The following is an 18,669-nucleotide window of genomic DNA, read 5'->3' as shown; positions in this document are numbered from 1 at the left end:
CAGACACCTAGGTTGCTTCTATGTCTTGGATATTGGAAATAATGAACATTGGGATGCATATACATTTTGAGTTAGTGTTTGTGTTTTCTTTAGATAAATACCCAGAAGTGGAATTGCTGGGTCATATGATATTTCTATTTTTAATTTTTTGAGGAATCCCCATTCTGTTTTCCATGGCGGTTGCACCAATTTATGTTCCTACCAAAAGTACACAAGGGTTCCCTTTTCTCCAAATCTTTGCCAAAACTTGTTATCTCTTGTCTTTTTTATAACAGCCATTCTGATAAGTGTGAGATGATGTCTCATTGTGGTTTTGATTTTCATTTCCCTGATGATTAGTAATGCTGAACATTTTCTCACATACTGGCCCTATCTTCCTTGATGATTACATTTCCAAGGGGTGCTTCCCAGATTCTGGAGAAAGACATTCCTGGGTTGTAAAACTGGGAGTCCGGGAGAAGATTCACATCTCACAGGGGCAAAAACATAATTTACAGTTGCAAGTTTTCTAAAATAAATGCTCTGAGAAAAGGAAGATTAGGACTAAAAGAAACCTCTCTAAAGTTCAGTCAAACTAAGGGAAATGTTAAGGCCATCTTGGTCACTTCTAATAATTATTTATTAAAAAGTATGAAATGTATCATAAGAAAAATATTGCCTTAAATATCTGAATATTTTCAAATGCATACTTTATTGACAAACAAAATATCTAGTTGCATTTTTATAATGGTTTTGAGTTTGCCAATGCAGAACCTAATAACAAAGCTGAGCCCATATATTAGTATTAAAATTCTCTAAAGTGAGAGAAATGATTAATTGGGATTTTAATATAGGGTGCATATATTAAAATTATAGACAAAGATAATGAATTAATTTGTAACTAGTTATGAATGTGGTATCTTCAGCTGTTGATTGGCTTTCATGGGTTCAGATAAAACCATAAATTCTGTACTTACGTGTCTATAGTATCAAAACTTGTTAGTGATCTGATATTTCATACTACTGGTAAGTGAAAACTTTTGCTTAATATAGGTTTATTGGTGCTAGCAGAAGACACAAGACTCAGGGCCAGAGACAAAGGACTTTATCACAAGCAAGCATGAGCTTCATGTTCTTATCAGTTTTCTTGCCTTTCAAGTCCTATGGGGAGTGATGTGGAATCAGGTCCCGTCAGATATTTCATATAAATTGTGTTTGTATCATAACTAAAGGATTTTGAGTTTAGGAAATCCCTAATCTTTATAATAAATTTTTAAAATATGTTTATTTATTTTTGAGAGAGAGAGACAGAGACAGAGACAGAGTACAGGCCGGGGAGGGGAGACACAGAATCCAAAGCAGGCTCTGAGCTATGAGCACAGAGCCCAACGTAGGGCTCAAACCTGCAGGTTACAAGAGATCATGATCTACCGAAGTAGGACACCCAACCGACAGAGCCACCCAGGCGCCCCATGAAATCCCTAATCTTTAAAATTTCTGACAAACCTCCCTGACATTTACCCCTAAGGAAGACATTATCTTGACAATCTTAGGAAACAAATCTGTCCCCTGCCCAGGGATGAGACATTAACTTTATCATCTAAGGTTGTTTATGTTACAAACATCCTTGACAGGATATTCCAGAGCAAAGCTGATATGGCATGCAAAAGCACCATGGAGAATAATCTCTTTATATGCAGAAATAGTAATTTTTTTAATCGATATTTTTTGGCATCCTACCACATTGTCCATTTGGTAATGAATACTATTTTATTTGTGTGTGGGTGTGTGTGTTGATTGGAATCTAGTTAGCATTTGTGGCAACCTAATCAGGAATGTCTATTCCAGAGGAATGTACATGAGTGATTCAAATATCATTATTAAATCTATATCACAGAAATGTGAATAAGCATAAGATGTTTTAGAATAATTTTTCTTTGGTGAAGTGAATAGTGTTTATCATATGTAATTGGCTAGAAAGGAATTAACATTTTTTAGAGCAGGACTCTAACAGAATAATTTTCAATTGTTTGTTTTCACTACTTTATCAAAAAGGACTCTGTAAACTCACCTCAGAAGTTTGAATAGGTCTGCCATCTTGATGTATTCCCCTAGAAACCTATCTTTCATAGAAGGTTCTTGCCAGAGTTTCTGTAGATACAGACTGGGATCTTTACTGAGCCTAGAAGAATTGGTCATACTACTATTTTTTTCTTTATTAATATGTGCACAATTACCAGAGTATGGTCTAAGACTTGGTTCCATTGTAGCATATCATCTGACTGCAAAGTTTTAGGCATATTAGCCCTCTGCCTCTTATTATCTGAGTCTACTGACATTTATCTAAAGAACCTAATAATTCATTTTGTATAGCTATACTGGCCTAGATAGTACGCTCTCTGCAGCATACTAGATATAGTATGATACTATATATAATATAATATAATATAATATAATATAATATAATATAATATAATATAATATATATTATTCTATACTAGAGTATAATAGTCTATAATATGCTGGCAAATGATTGGCACATGGCATGAGAAGATAAGGGGAATTTGGAGTCTTTACAATTTCTATGCCTTAAGTACTAGTACCATGGTCTACTTCAAACTATTAACACTGATCAGGGAGTTGGGGAGATATTTGTATACCTGGCTTGCAAGGGCCAGTAAGAGGTGGCTCTACTCTAGTAAGATCTTGCTCCAACACCCCACTGTCTGACACCTTAATTATTCTTAGAAGCCAATTATAAAGAATCAGCATTTTTATTTTTATTAGCTTAGTTTAGTTTTTAAAATATTTTTAAGTTTATTTTTTGAGAGAGACAGAGACAGAGACAGAGAGAGAACATGAGCACGGGAGAGGCAGAGAGCGAGAGAGAAAGAATCCCAAGCAGGCTCTGCATTGAGCCAGCCCGGATTGTAAGCCTGATGTGGGTCTTGAACCCATGAACAGTGAGATCATGACCTGAGCCAAAGCCAAGAGTCAGACGCTTGACTGATTGAGCCACCCTAGTGCCCCCCAATTTTTATTTTTAGAAGAGGCTAATTCTTGCTTACTTGAAAGTATTCAGTAAAATTATACTGCAATTTGATTGAAGCTCAGACACAAAAGCTACATTCAAAGTTTTAACTGTTAAAAGTTTCGTCATGAAATTTGACAGGCATTCCTAGTTTGTCCATGTTGTCTCTGTACTTCCTCCATGTTTAAATAGAGAAAATTTATAAATACGTGTCTAATTTTAATAGAAACAAGAAGTCATAAATCGGTACATTGTAATAGTCGTGTGCCACCCCATATAACAAATAGAAATGTTCTTGGCCTTGAGATAAGAATGTTTAGGGGTGCCTAGGTGGCTTAGTTGGTTAAACGTCTGACTTCAGCTCAGGTCATGATCTCACAGTTCGTGAGTTTGAGCCCCCCATCGGGCTCTGTGCTGACAGCTCTCTGACAGATTCTGTGTCTCCCTCTCTCTCTCTCTGTCCTTCGCCTGCTTGGGCTCTGTCTCTCTGTCTTTCCAAAATAAATAAATGTTAAAAAAAATTAAAAAAAGAAATTTTAGTAGAAAAAAACGGAGACTCTGAAGCTGTTTAAATATTCTCAGTTACTTGAGGGAACGGCATTAGCCTCCCTGTTACTTTGGAAGCTCTGTGTGTCTGTCTGCTAGAGGCAGCAGTACAAAGTGGTTGATAGTTACAGTCTGAGATATAGACTGACACTTTCTGCGGCAGCAGTCAAGAGTGAGTTATTTCAATCTGTGCTAGTGCGGCTGGAAAATTTACCTTCACACGGCTGGAATTCCATTTCAGTCTGTCATGATACACTACGCTGCACCTGCTTCTTCATGAGCCAGAACATCAGTGCGACGTGGTTGCTGAGATTTCTAACCTCTCAAACATAGTTGCTAAAGCTAAATATCAAAAGAAGGAGAAAAACTTGTAAAAAAATTAATATCCTCTTATGGAAGGAAAATACCAAAGTGAATTGAGAGTCACAAAAACAAATGCATAAATATTAGTAAGGATGTTCTCTTCTTCACTTTATTTATAATTACTTCATTTATTTACAATTACACAAGAATTTAATCTATACCTGTATGAGATGAAGTAAAAATAAAATAGTTATTTGGAAAATTGTTTATTTTAAAGTTACCGTTTGTATCATTCACTTTGGAGACACTTTTTTGTGTGAAACATTTCATTAAGTGACCTTGACAAAGATTCCCCTTTCATTTTATAAAGGATTATTAATGGAGCCTTATAATTCTAAAATATATGAAAGGATTTCAGTGAATATGTGAATATGGTCAAATTATTTTCAAAGTTTTATAGATATAGGTATTTTCACACTCATCTGAAGATATTCCCTAGCGTTCATCAGTTTCTCAAAGGGAATGTGACCTACCAAAGTTACGGACCAATACTAGAATTTGTATCAGTGCAACAATAGAATTAATAGAATAAATTTACACACACACACACACACACACACACACATACACACACACAAAATTAATGTCACTCATCAACCTAACATAATACTGTTATCCTTTTTGCCTGGGCTGAGAGTGCCACCATTGGAATCATCCCTGATTTGGACTGAAAAACCTGGGGGACTGCTATTAGGAAAACTAAAAATGCATAATTACCTACAGAAAAGGCACAATCCTAATGCTATTAGCATATTCTCACAGATAGGCTTCCCAGATGGGGTAGTTAGGATTTCTGACTCAAAATACAGAAATATGGGGTAAATACAGAACAATTATATTCAGAATGAGGAAAAGAGGGAGATTTAAGAAGAGAGTCTAGTCTGTAAGATTAGGAATAAGACAAAACACCCAAGAATAGTCCAGGTACAAATTAGAGAAAAACAGTTCATAGAGAGATTTAATTTATTTAAGAATTTTGTCTTAGTTGGCTTGTCAAAATATTCATTTCATATTTTTATAGATGGCCCATTAATTCTGATACTCTAACTTCCAGTTAGGCAGAACCAATCTTTCTTTTTTTTTTTTTTCTTTTCTTTCCTTTTGTTCTTGAGATAAAGCAAAAATACTTTCTTCTCTCTCTCTCTCGCTCTCTCTCTCTCTCTCTCTCTCTCTCCCCCTCCCTCCCCCCCCCCCTCATTTTCCCTCCATCCCTCTTTCTTTCTTCTATTTACTATTTTCATATTTGGTATTTGGTATACAATTAAACAATACCAAGCTGGAGTTATTTATTTCTGAATTTATTTCACACTTTCCTAACCTCTCAGGGAAATCCAGTTTATGCAGGATAATGGTTTTCAAGTTTGGCTATATTTTGAAACTACTGAGAAGATATAATACCAATGCCTAAGTCAATATTTGAATAGGTTACCTTTGGGGTTAGACACAGGCATCTGTATTTTTATAAAACTCCCAGGTGATTACAATGTGCAGCCAAGTTTGAGAACCCTAGTTCTAGGAGAAAACACTTTCATTATCTGTGTCCAAGATGGCCTTAATGTTCCCCTCAGCTTGATTAAACTTTAGATAGGCTTCTTCCTGATTCTGAGTCCTGAACTCTTTTCCTTGGAGCATTTGCTTTAGAAATGTATGCATTCTTTCTCTACCCCTTTGAATCTCTGGACAGTTTCACAACCCAGGAGTGTCTTTCTCAAGATCCTATGGCCCATCTCTTTGAATCTTTGAAATGTCAACTCTGAAGGAGATTGTACCCCTATCTCCCAGTCTCTGTGGGAAAGTAGGAGTTTAACTTCCATGGATGCCTTTCTCCAGCTTGTAAAACTATCTTTTGTCATGAAGATAAGAAAAAGTTTACTTTTCCTTTGGGGGGTGCTAATTAGCAAATAGAGATGGCCTACAGTCTCCCCACCCCAACTCTTAAAAACTGCCCTGCCCTTTGTTTTAGTGGAGATGAATTCAGCCTGTATTCTGTGCAATAGCTCTGGATAAAGTCTTCTTGGCCTGATTACCTTTGTCGGGTGCAATTTTTGCTTTGATAACTGTTAGAATAGATGTTTATCCAATAGCATTATCGTTTCCTTAGCCACTAATTTATCTTTTACATAAAGCAGATAGCAGGAGCTACTTGCCCTATAGGTTATTAATCATAATGCATATGAGAATCACGTGGGACACTTAAAACAATCCTGGTGATTGGGTCTTGTCCAAATAAATACAGATTTCACTTGTCAGTGGGTAGCATGTGATGATTTTTTAAGTATCTCCTGACTGATCTCTACATGCACCTGATTTGGTCATAGTTGAGCATGTGTTTCGATTTTATGAATTCAGCTGCAATAATACAAGGTAGCTGGAGAGACTGAGGGTTCAGGAGAATGTAAGTTAGATTCCTCATTGACCCTTCAGATTCTCACTCTCTAACAGCCACACCAAATACAGTAGCAACCTAAGGAAATACCATGTACTTCATACGCCATTTCAAACTAGTTTATTAGACCATGCTATTCAATGTTAGTTCCTTGAGCATTTTTAGCTCTTTGGAGCTTTCTAGCAATGCAGAATCCTAGACTCCCCTCTAGATGTGCAAAATAAGATTTTTTTTTTTTCTAATTAGATCTCTGGGAGTGAGACTCCCTTTTTTCCACCCCCACCAGAATGCAGCTCCTAAGCTCTTCTTCCCTTATATAGTAATTCTGGCTTCACCACTCTATGACTTTTGAGATATAGCTGAATTGGTATCCTGGAAAGATCTTCATTCAAGTAGAGCAGGTATCCTATGTGGTCTCTATGTAATAATGTCCACCTTTATACATTTCAATTTCTGTGTGTGAACACTGAGATAAATAGCCAGGGTCTTTAAACAAGGGAGACAACAGCTAACAGCAACAATGGAAACTTGTTCAGTTATAGTTGCAGCGATATATGGGTCTTTACAGAAGCAGCGGTTATACTGTGCAGGTAGTGATAAATGTGAAACTATAAATTCTGGAAATAGTGGTAGTAAATAGATAGAAACAAGAGTGGTTCACAGATAAGGATATGAAGTATACTCTCTTTATATTTTGCCAAAAATGAACTTCATATATTTTGTGGACTAGAGAGTTGTTTTAAAGGAAACACATTCATACCCAGTTGCCTGCAGGAATCGTCTGTATTAAATTATCAATAAAATATTTTAATTAAAACATAAATCATTACTACCTTACATATTTCCTTCTTTGCATTGTTTTATAAAATATCTCAGATAAAAGGAAATAATGGTTTCCTTTTTATTTAAAGTTTCCAATGTAAAATATTATATTCTTTCTAATCTTTGGTAACCATTATTTTCAAACGCCCTTATGTACACAGCTGCTATATTTTCAAACAGCATTTATAATTTGTTGAATCACACTCTCTTTATCAAATCTCTTCTTGGACAAAAGCTGAAAAAAAGAAGATAAATGCTTAAGTACATTTGCTTATTTCCTACATTTAACTATACTATATTATTTGATTTATGTCTAAATTAATACCAAAAATTAATGACATAGCACCAAAGAAAAATTTAATTTGTCTCATCAAAGTAATTTTTGATGTCTTAATGAAAGGTTTCATTTCCTCCAATCAATTGAACTCAAAGTTCACCAAAAACGTGAAATCATCAGTGTAAGTTCCTGTCCCTTCATTAGATTATAGTTTTGTTTAATAGACTAAAATTTGATGAATTTCTTAATAAAATTTGTTTTCACTTTTGACCAAATAAATTAGGCTAATATTAGTCATGCATTTTAAATTTATCTATGTCACTCTACCTTTTTTTTTTTTCTTCTTCTTCTAAATTAATAATTGTAGGCAATTTCTTTTAGGTCTAAGGTTTATGATCCTAGATGCAGTTAAACTGCTAAATTTATTTTTTTTAATGTCTTTCTTTATTATATTAATTTGATAGTCATCTTCAGTCCTTCAGCTTTACAAAACGCTTAAAAGGTAGGACACAGAGCAAATTAGAGAATTGGTGTTGATGTCAGCTCCCTAAAAAGAACTTTCAAAGGGAGAATATGTATTTGTGGGAGAAATCGTCGGAGGAGTCAAAGAACAGTTTAGAAAAATAATGAGGCCTCCAAAATGTTTATTATTCTTCTCACCCTCAAAGATATTCAAAAATAGAAAGTTGATAAAGAAGGATGGGCAGGAAGGGTTGAAGGAAGGACCAAACCAAGGAGAAAGAGGCCAGCAAAGAGAGGAGAGGAAAAAACAAGACCATAGACTCTGATGGTCAGCACTTACTGATGGTGTAAACTTGAACAAACTTCTTAGCTTCTCTGAGCCTTACCCTAACATGAGCCAATTTTGGATGTACTAATACATTTCACCCTGTAGCAAAGATAGAGAAAATATTTGGAAGTAGCCAACAGTAAGAGGAAAACAGCAACTACAATTGACCTGTGTTCACTATAAGGAATCTCCACTTCCAGCCAATCAATACAGCAAACTCATGTTCTAACGAATGCATTTCTAATCAAATCCTCCCAGAAAACACCCTCCCTAAGCACAGCTTTCTCTTGTACCTTTATTCTTTTCTGGAGTTTGTTACATTTTATGAAATGTGTTTCATAGTATCTTCCCTCTCCTGGGGCTAAACAATTTCATTTCAAAATAGAAGTCTTTTTGTACTAACAAAACAATCCAGCCTCTCTCTTTTTGTTCAGTGACTCCATCTTTTTGTGGGAACCTTCATTCCAAACCTCACTGCAATTTTTGATGTAAAATTTCCTTCTAAAGTAAATGTAAGAAACAATTTTATCCTCTTTAATTATTATGAAATATGAGAAATATATTCTGATATAAAGTTGGCTAATTAACTATCCATGTCAATAGCCACATACATATAATCACTGCTATGGTAGAAAGTTCATTTTAGAGCTAAAGAGATTCAGATTCAAGTTTGGCTATGCCTCCCTCTCTGTATCCAAATACAGAGAAAACAACGGTTATTTGAGTGCTCTTCTAAAGATTAAATGAAAGAACATGTATACAATTCCTAAGACAGTCCATGATCTAGTATTGGTGCTTGAAATTATTAATTCCTATTTTCCGTATTAAGGAACAGCAGGGCAAAATTCTATGATAATAAAACAATTCACCATTGCACTGTAGGTCCTGTACACTTTTCAAACAACTTTCCTCTACAAAGGGGAACACTTTACATACAAAAATTTGTCTCTTGTTTCACACATCCCTTAAAAAAAATTGATATATATAATTTGTGGTCATTACAAAGAGGAATTTTTCAGGAAATGTTGGGATTGGTCCTAGGAAAATGCATTTTCCCACTGAGGAAAATAACAATATGTTAAATATCACAACTGTACTTTAAATTTCAGAGGTTAGAAAGTTGAGGTTGGTAAACATTTAAATTTCAGTTGTTCTACCTGGAAGCCAATTTTTTACAGCTTCTCTCATTTTCCTTAAAAACACAATTTTCAAACTTAGTGTGCTCATCACCTTTTACATTAAATCCACTGGCTAAGCATTTCTTATAGATGCATTGATTTTAACAATCATAAGACTTTTCAGGTATGCACATGCACATTTGATGTGTTATTTCTCAAAGCGGAATGTATTGATCATTTAAAGAAGATTGTTATAAATAGAATGTCCCAAGGTATTGAAAAGACGTTAAACTATATAAATCAAGTTTTCACATAAATTTAGCCAAATATTAACATGATATCCCCTATATCATCTAATTAGCATTACTAATTTAAAATGTTCTTATTTGCTCAATTAAAGTCTTAGTAAATACATACTTCATTTTTGTAAGGGTTTAATGTAAGTCACACACATTTAAAGTTGGCATATTTTAGTACCATATTGTCTCTTACACAAGTCATTACAATGACAAGGAAAATAGTAAATTCAGGCCAAAAACAACCTGTCAAAAATATTTGTTTAAACTCTAGAACAAAATAAATTACCTTCCTGGTGTGTTTGCAATAATGAGAAAACTACTTTCTAACTTTCAAAGTGGCATCCTTGATAAAATGAGATATAATGTGATATAAAACCAGTGATTTTCAGCGTCTCCTCTAATAATGGACAACAGATAAGAGGGCTATTTTATAAACTTGCATTTTAGACTTCCATTAGGGAGACTTCATAAGAATACATTAGATACATCCCCTCAGATTCAATGATAGATAAAACATAAATAGAAACCAGAAAGAAAGAAATAGGCTCAGAACAAAAGAGAAATAAAATGACACTACAAATCGTGAGTGGGATTGAACCATGGAATTACCCAGTTATTGGTCAGAAAAAGGCAATAGAAATTGGTGTTGTATTTCATCCAAGGTAAAAGGATTTTAAAAGGCTTTTACAATAGGTCCCTAATCCACTGCTTGAAATAAGAAGCTCAAGTGGGTTTCCTTATTTCTGAAAGGAGTACAGTAAACAAAGAAAAAGCAAACAAATACTACTTAAAAAAAATTAACATTTATTCATTTTTGAGAGAGACAGGGTATGAGTGGGGGAGGGTCAGAGAGAGAGGGAGACACAGAATCCGAAGCAGGCTCCAGGCTCTGAGCTGTCAGCACAGAGCCCAGTGTGGGGCTCAAACTCACGAACCATGAGATCATGACCTGAGTGGAAGTCAGATGCTTAACCTACTGAGCCAGCCAGGCACTATTTTCAACTACCACCGTCAAGGTGAATGGACCCAGAAAAGTAGGAAGACACAGATTGAGCTATTCAATCTGAAACTATACCAAGAAATCCAGGTCTATAGTACCTAGATATGATATATCATTGATTTAGTCTTGGCACAAGAACCCTAAAATTAAACCCTAAAATTTGTTTTTGATTGAACAGTCTAGGGAGAAGACAGAGGGAAGTAGGAAATTATCAGACAGGTAGGGATAAAAGCAAACAAAAGTGAAAAGGAAAAACAACCCTCCAAACATGTCTCTACTGAAATTTTTAGATACATTAAAAAAGAAAAACCACACAAATTGCTTATAAGGTCAATAAAATCAACAATTAGAAAATGAATAAACTCCAGAGTAGAAGACAGTCTTATGGAAATAAGCTAATAAGAACTTCAAAGTGTGTATATACACTGAAATTGTTCAATGAGATAAATTGAGGGCAAACTTTCCTTTAATAAAACACAACAAAATAAAGACAAGCCAAAATGAAACAAGAAGAGCAAGGTGTATAGGAACATTAATTACAAATCTTGAGGGGAAATATAACAACCCAAAACATGGAACAAATGGGATTAACTCTGTACTGAACACAAAGAATGGAATAGTGACTGGGAAAAATGTACTTAAGAATTCATTCAGAGTGTACTTATGAATGTATTAGGAATTCAGCACATGTAGACAAAGACAAAGGAAAGTTAATAATAAACTGGTAGTCTACAGCTAAACTAGCTAGGGTAGTAGTCACTAACTACATGTGACCATATTGAACAATGCATATATAGAACATTTCCATCATCTCAAAGGTTTTTTTGGACAACACTGCTGTATAAACAATAAATGATGAAATGAGAGTTTCAAATATCCATAAACCAGAATGGAGAGATTGTTGGAGAAGCAATTTTTGAGCAAGTGATTCTGAGCCTTTTGTCATCCTCAGATTGAAAGTAAACTTAAATTTCCAGAAGGCACAAGTAAAAATGAATATAAGCCCAGAGTAACTAATAAATTTTATGATTAAGGAGAAAAGTCTTAAAAGCTCTCAGACAAAATGGCAGAACACTATAAGACACAGTCATTGGGATGGCAGCAGATTTATCAGTAACAACTAATACCACAAAATTAAGTAGCAATATTGTCAAGATGCTTAAGGAAATTACCTTCAGACTTAGAATTTTATATTCAACCAAACTTTAGTCAAAGAGGAGGGCAAAATAAAGACATTTCCTAATATACAAAATGTAAAAAGACTTCTGCCCTCAGATCAACACTAACAGCAGTTTGTACTGAACGATGCACTTTTGCAAATCATAATGGTAAGAGTCGGGATGCCTGGGTGGTTCAGACAGTTAAGTGTCCAACTCTGAATGTGGGCTTGGGTCATGATCCTAGGGTCATGGGATCAAGCCCCATGTTGGGCTCCATGTTAAGTGTGGAACCTGCTTGAGATTCCCTCTCTCCCCCTCCCTCTGAATTTTCCCCTACTTGTACACTCTCTCTCTCTAAAATAAATAATAAGGGGCACCTGGGTGGCTCATTTGGTTAAGTGTCCACCTTTGGCCAGATCATAACCTTGTGGGCTGTGAGTTCGAGTCCTGAATCAGGCTCTGTACTGACAGCGCAGAGCCTGGAGCCTACTTCGGATTCTGTATCTCCTTCTCTCTCTGCCCCTCTGCTGCTCATGCTTTCTCTCTCTCTCTCTCTCTCTCTCTCAAAAATAAATAAATATTAAAAATTTTTAAGATAATAATGGTAATGGTAACAGTTAAGATATAAAGCATGTGTTGTATGTCAACCTGATTAACTCAGTTATTCCTTAAAAAACAAACAAACAAAATAAATAAATAAAATAAACCTTTGAGGCTGGTGCTGCCATGTTTCTATTTCATAAAAAAAAGAAAGGAAGATATTAAGGCATAGTCATTCATCCAATATATTGTGAAGCTGCAATTCAAACAGACATTGTAGCTCCACAGATAATTCTCTTTACAACCATGTTATTTCACTAGAAACCCAGAGGTCAAGGCTTAAAGGAAAAAGAAAAGAAAACAAGAAATAAAAAATTAAGATTTTCAGAAACAAAAAACCTAGAGATGTAAAAAAACAAGAATAGTAAAATAATAATACCAACAAATATATTCCATGCCATTTGAAACCTTAGACGAAGATATCACATCATGCTGCATGAAATTATAAATTATTAAAACTGACTCAAGGAAAGGAATAGAACATTTGAAATGGCTCCTATTAGTCAGGATTCTGACGGAAACAGATAACACAGGAATAGGGTTAAGGGCAGGTAATTTGCTAAAGAGTCTCTGCAGAGAGAGAAGGCAGAGATAAGGCAACCAACCTCAATGGAAAAGCCCACAGCACATAGGCACAGTGGGAACCTGCTAGCACCTCTAGCTGGAAAGGAGAGGATCTGTTTGGCCAGGATTCAGAGAGGACATAGAGAACAGTAGGAGGGGATATGGCTGAAAATATATCAAACAAAAAGATACAGAACAGAGAAAAGTGGAAAATGGATCTACAGAAGAAGTAGAAAACAAGCATATATAACTAATAGTCATTGAAAATTTGATTTGATAAGTAAAGTTATTCCCCTTTAAAAAATATGTGAGTCATATGTTTTTTATAGGCACATTTCAAAGTATGTACAAGGAAAAGACAGTAATTACTCTTTACAAAGATATAGATAGACATAAGGAAAGCTACCAAACTCATTTTAACAGATTTGTATAACCTTGATTCCAAAACTAGACAATGAAAGAAAAGAAAATACCACAAGTCAAAATTAGTTAGAGGTAAAAAATATGTATATGATACCTATTTATCAAGTGTCAGAGGAATTTAAGGGAAAATCCATTAAAATACAATTGCCTACATTAACACATAAACAATACAATTCTCTCAATAGGTACAGAAAAATATTTTTTTTTTCAAAATGTCACTCTCAGTTTTTATTCAAACACTTTGGAAATTGGGAATAGAAATAACTTTAGCTAGATGAAGTTTATTAAAAACAAGACAAAGACAGCAATAATTGCAATGTCCCCAACAGAAGTCAATGCTCATAAATGGATTTTATTTTAAATCATGCATATGTGACCAGGTATTTCAGTGGCTTTTATTTTGTATTATTCTTATTTTTGTAGGAGTCTGAAAGTCATTTTACAATCTTAAAGGACATTTGGGTTTCTTTTCTATTTATATATTACTAATTTCCCATTAAGATATAGTTCATTTTTCTAATTTCTAGAAGTCACGTAGTGAGAATAACTTCTAGTCAATGATGTCTAGATTTTAAACGATAAGAAAGACTCCCTCAAACTAAGGAGTTAGAGGAATTTTCTCATCTTTCCTTCTAAGAATGCTTACATATACTTTTTACATGTGAAGCTTGGAGTCATTTGGTATTTTTCTTGATCTTTATTTGTGGAATGAATCCAACTTTTTCCTTTCAATATTTCCATCCATTGTTTTCTTCTCATTTATTAAAAAGCCCATCTTTACCCCCATGAAAGTGAGTTGCTGACTTTATCCTACACAAAATTGCCATGTCATATCAAGGTGAGCTTATTCCAAAGCTGCTCTCTTCCTACCCACCTTCCACCCCAGACTAAATTAAAAATATGCTTGAGCCCCTGGGCACATAAAGGAAAGGAAAAGGAGGGAGATTTTTGATACAAGGATAACTAAGGAAGGAAAACTGTATGCATGATACGCTGTGTTGTACAGTTGGCACATGTACATGTTGGCAGTAAGTAAGAAAACTGGAATTCAGGTACAGAGTGTACTTCAATTTGCTTCAAAATTCTTTATATTTGTTTTTATAATATCATACTTGAAGCAAATATAGCAATGCTTACAATCTTTTTTTAATTTTTGAGGTAGCTACATAGGTGTTTATTCATTTTTGATCTTTTATAATGTTTTTACAAAATTTCTCAAAATGAAAATAAAGATTCAAAACAGAGGCAGATGAGGAATTCTAGTCTTTGTTAAAGCAGAGAAGTCAAGGAGGGACTGGCTGGGAGATGGGTTCCTGCTGGAAACGTATGCTTAGGCAGATAGGGCCCTGTAAGAGATGGGCACTTTCACTCCTGAATCTTTTAAGACACGTTGTCTGGCAGGTATTGCTGGGCCAGGCCCATTTATTGTCTTTATAGAAAGTGCTAACACTAATGGGACCAGCCAAACTGAGAGCAAGGTAACTCAGCAGGGGTTTGAATTTGTACTCTGCTACTTTCTACTGTCTGACCTTGATTCAGATGAAGGAGGTGGGCTACAAAAGTTAGAGAAATTCTTCTGTAGAAATGTGTTAATTAATGGGATTTAAATGTTTAGTGTTTTATAATTTCATGATTAAAAAAAATGACCTGTATTAATAAGAGTATAGTCACCAATTTGGGTAATGAATTTATTTTCTTGATAGGTCTGTATTTCAGGACTATATGTTTACAGAGATAAATAAATGAATAAATAAATAATCCACTGTGGGACTAAAATCTTCCTAGAGAAATGACCTCTATACGGTTACCATCACTCAGACATTTTTAAGATGTCTTACTAATTTAAACCACTTTCTGTATGGTCTTGTGAAGAAGTTTTTTAAAGAATTTTAATTTGGTATCAAATATTAGATATAAAGAACAAATTTTTAAGTACTTTCAATTTAATATGTTTTGAGCTAAAAGAAATCTTTGAGTCTTATCAGCTATTTCTTCTATATTTGAAACATATTTAGGTTTTATGTTGCAGTTTCAATGGGGAGGAATCCCAATGGACAAAATTCAAACAGAATGTCAGCTACTAAACCGTTTATAAACTGTGAGGAGATTATTTGTATGTTGTCTTGGTTTATATCCACAAAAATCAATATATACTTAAGAGTAATACTACTTATACTTTTAATTATCGTACAAGCATAATGAGGAGGGTTGTTACAAGTATTTTAACTTTAAGAAAAATTCAGCTCTATGAGAGAACATTCTGTGACCTTCCATTTCTCAATGCAATGATTGCATAAACACTATTACTGAATAATCACTGTTTTGGGGTGCCTGGGTGGCTCAGTCAGTTGAGTCCGACTTCAGCTCAGGTCATGATCTCACAGTCCCTGAGTTCGAGCGCCACGTCAGTTTCTGTGCTGACAGCTCAGAGCCTGGAGCCTGCTTTGGATTCTGCGTCTCCCTCTCTCTCTGCCCCTCCCCTGCTCATGCTCTGTCTCTCTCTGTCTCAAAAATAAATAAAAACATTGAATAATCACTGTTTTTACACAACACATGAATATACTGGTTTAACACAGCATCTGTGTATTCTTTTGATATTACTAGAGAAAGAGCACATAACACACTTGATTTGAGAAGATCTCAATGAATATGCTTTAATTTTATATTTTTATTTTATTTATAAGCAATGCTTATACTGCACTGAAATTTTCATAGAATGTGATGTTCAAATTTCAATATTTAAAAACCATGCTATTATTAAACAACTCAAAGCAGGCGCTAGGAAGGTGGTAGTAAAGTGATATAAAAAATTATAAAAGGATATTTAAAAAATAAATACTTATTAAATACTTCTAAACATTTACCATGCCAGGACTGAGGATTTGCAACTTATTATTTAAAAAAAACTATACTTGAAAATCAACACATAAATAAATTTTGTGAGTGTTCTAAAGTTATTCTGATGATGAGAAAACTTTGGAACAATGTCATTTATCTTTCCATTTAAAGGGAACATTTACTCAATTTTATGTACTTTGAAAAAGCCAATGTTTTAAGTACCAAATCAACTGCATACAATTAAGAACATATTCTAAGATATTGCTACACTTTTGGTAAAATTTTATTACGGAGATACTTATAAAAACCTACCATTTTGTAGAGCATTACATTCTGTTAAAAATACCCATTAGTGATACTTAAACATTATCCTAGAAATTGCCTGGTAAAATATAAAAAGTAAAATGTAAATGCTGCCTAATGTATAAGCTCATTTCATTAAATGATTTCAGTGTGACATATTGTGAGAAATGGTTACCTGGAGAGCTAAGTATATTAAAGTAGTCCCATTCTTTTAATGTATTTAACATACATTTTCTTTGAGTTCAAACTTAACTGTAATTGTACCATGCTTAAATGATCTAAACCATCATTGTATATGGCAACTACGATCATCAAGATTTTTCTAGATTTTCACTAATTCCTCTTTCTTAGAATCTGATTTACTATTGTTTTGAAAGGTACAAGAATTGGGAGGAAATCGACCTTGTTAATGAATTGCTCTTAAAATTTAAATTACTGAATTCAATCTTCTTTCAAGTTTGCTGTTTGTAACTTTAAAAAATATATTGTTGGGGCACGTGGGTGGCTCAGTTGGTTCAGTGTCTTACTCTTGATTTCAGCTCAGGTCATGATCTCATGGTTTGTGACACTGAGCCCCACGTTGGGCTCTGTGCTCTCAGCTTGGGATTCTCTCTCTTCCTCTCTCTGCCCCTCCCCCGCTTGCTCTTTCTCTCTCAAAATAAATAAACATTTTTTTAAAAGTAAAGTATATTACTCTCTCTCTCTCTCTCTTTCTCTTAAAGTATTTTGTTATTATCTGATGGTTGGTAATTCTCTATGAGGACACCTTGATTTACGAAAATATTTGGTCCATCCAGTTAACAATGGGTCCATTGTATATATAAATCTATTTTTTCCAAACTCTTCTTTGTGAATTTCCTTCTCTAGCCTGTTCAAGGACAGTTGCAGGTGTGCCAAAAAGCACTGAGCCTTAGCACATCCTTGATGGATTTCACAAGTCCATCCTCTCCAAAACAAGGGTAATTCAGATTTAATTTCTTGACATGAAGCAACATTATAACATGCTTTGAATAATTTTTAGGTGTTATGTCAATTAGAGAGCTTAGAGTCACTGATTATATAAGCTAGACGTTACTAATTACAAAACCTTCCAATGGTAATTAAAAATCTATTATAATTAATGGCAAAATGTTAAAAGGAGTCGGTTATCTCAGCAATTGGAGCATTTTACATAAATTAGTACACTATACATCCCATTACCAGTCTAAAAGGATTAAAAATCATCTTGTGGAAAGGTACTGTGGTTGTATTTAATGAAAATTGGGTGGAGAAATGAAGTAAGCATCTGAATAATTAAGTGCCTTATTCTTGAACTCTTTGCAAAATATTCAGATACTTAGGATACTTTTCAATATATATGCTCATTTACATAAGTTTTGAATTTCATTTCAATATCTAAATGCAAACTTGTATTTGTTATTTTGAGTAATTTAAATTAATATACTATTTGCTTAATCATGAAGCCCATGCTTTCATTTACTTTTTACATATCTGTACTTTCAATCAATTCTCAGGGCCACACAACTTTCATGTTATATGGGTAAAGTCCTTTAAAATTTTACAATTAAAAAAAATCAATAAGGATCATTTAGTAATAATAAAACATAACTAACATCCATATCCTATGAGACTGGCAGAGAGACCATTGACTCTGTCCAAGAAAATTGTGAAAAAGATTAAGGAATAATTTATTCAAGGTTATTGGAATAAGGGAGGGGGATCAAATTCCACTACCTTGAAACAAAAGGTGGGAATTTTAAGCACTAGGGTGAGCTTGTGGAAATGTACTGGAAAATTTAGGGGTTGGGGAGAAAGTAGGGCCTTACCTTTTTTGATGATTACATTTTAGAGGGATAGAGCCCAGGTCTTTGAAAAAGACATTCCTAGGTTGTAAAAGTGGCAAGAGGCAGGGAGAGAGTTTTCACCTGAAAGGAGCAAAGAAGCAAGTTTTAATTGCAAGTATTCTAAAATAAATGATCTAAGAAAAGGGAGGTCAGGGACCTAGAGTCAGGAAGAAACCTTTCTAAAGTTTAGTCAAGCTGAGGGAACATTAAGGGCATCTTGGTTAACTCTGAATATTTATAATTTCTCTAACTTAAATAATATTTGAATTTCTCTCTATAGAATATAGTCAATTTCTTATCTGAGTGAGAATCAGCAATCTTCCAGC

Source organism: Panthera tigris, chromosome A2 (genome assembly GCF_018350195.1).
Source record: "Panthera tigris isolate Pti1 chromosome A2, P.tigris_Pti1_mat1.1, whole genome shotgun sequence".
NCBI classification, from domain to species: domain Eukaryota; kingdom Metazoa; phylum Chordata; class Mammalia; order Carnivora; family Felidae; genus Panthera; species Panthera tigris.
The sequence above is the reverse complement of the archived record's forward strand: the minus strand, read 5'-3'. Positions refer to the sequence as shown.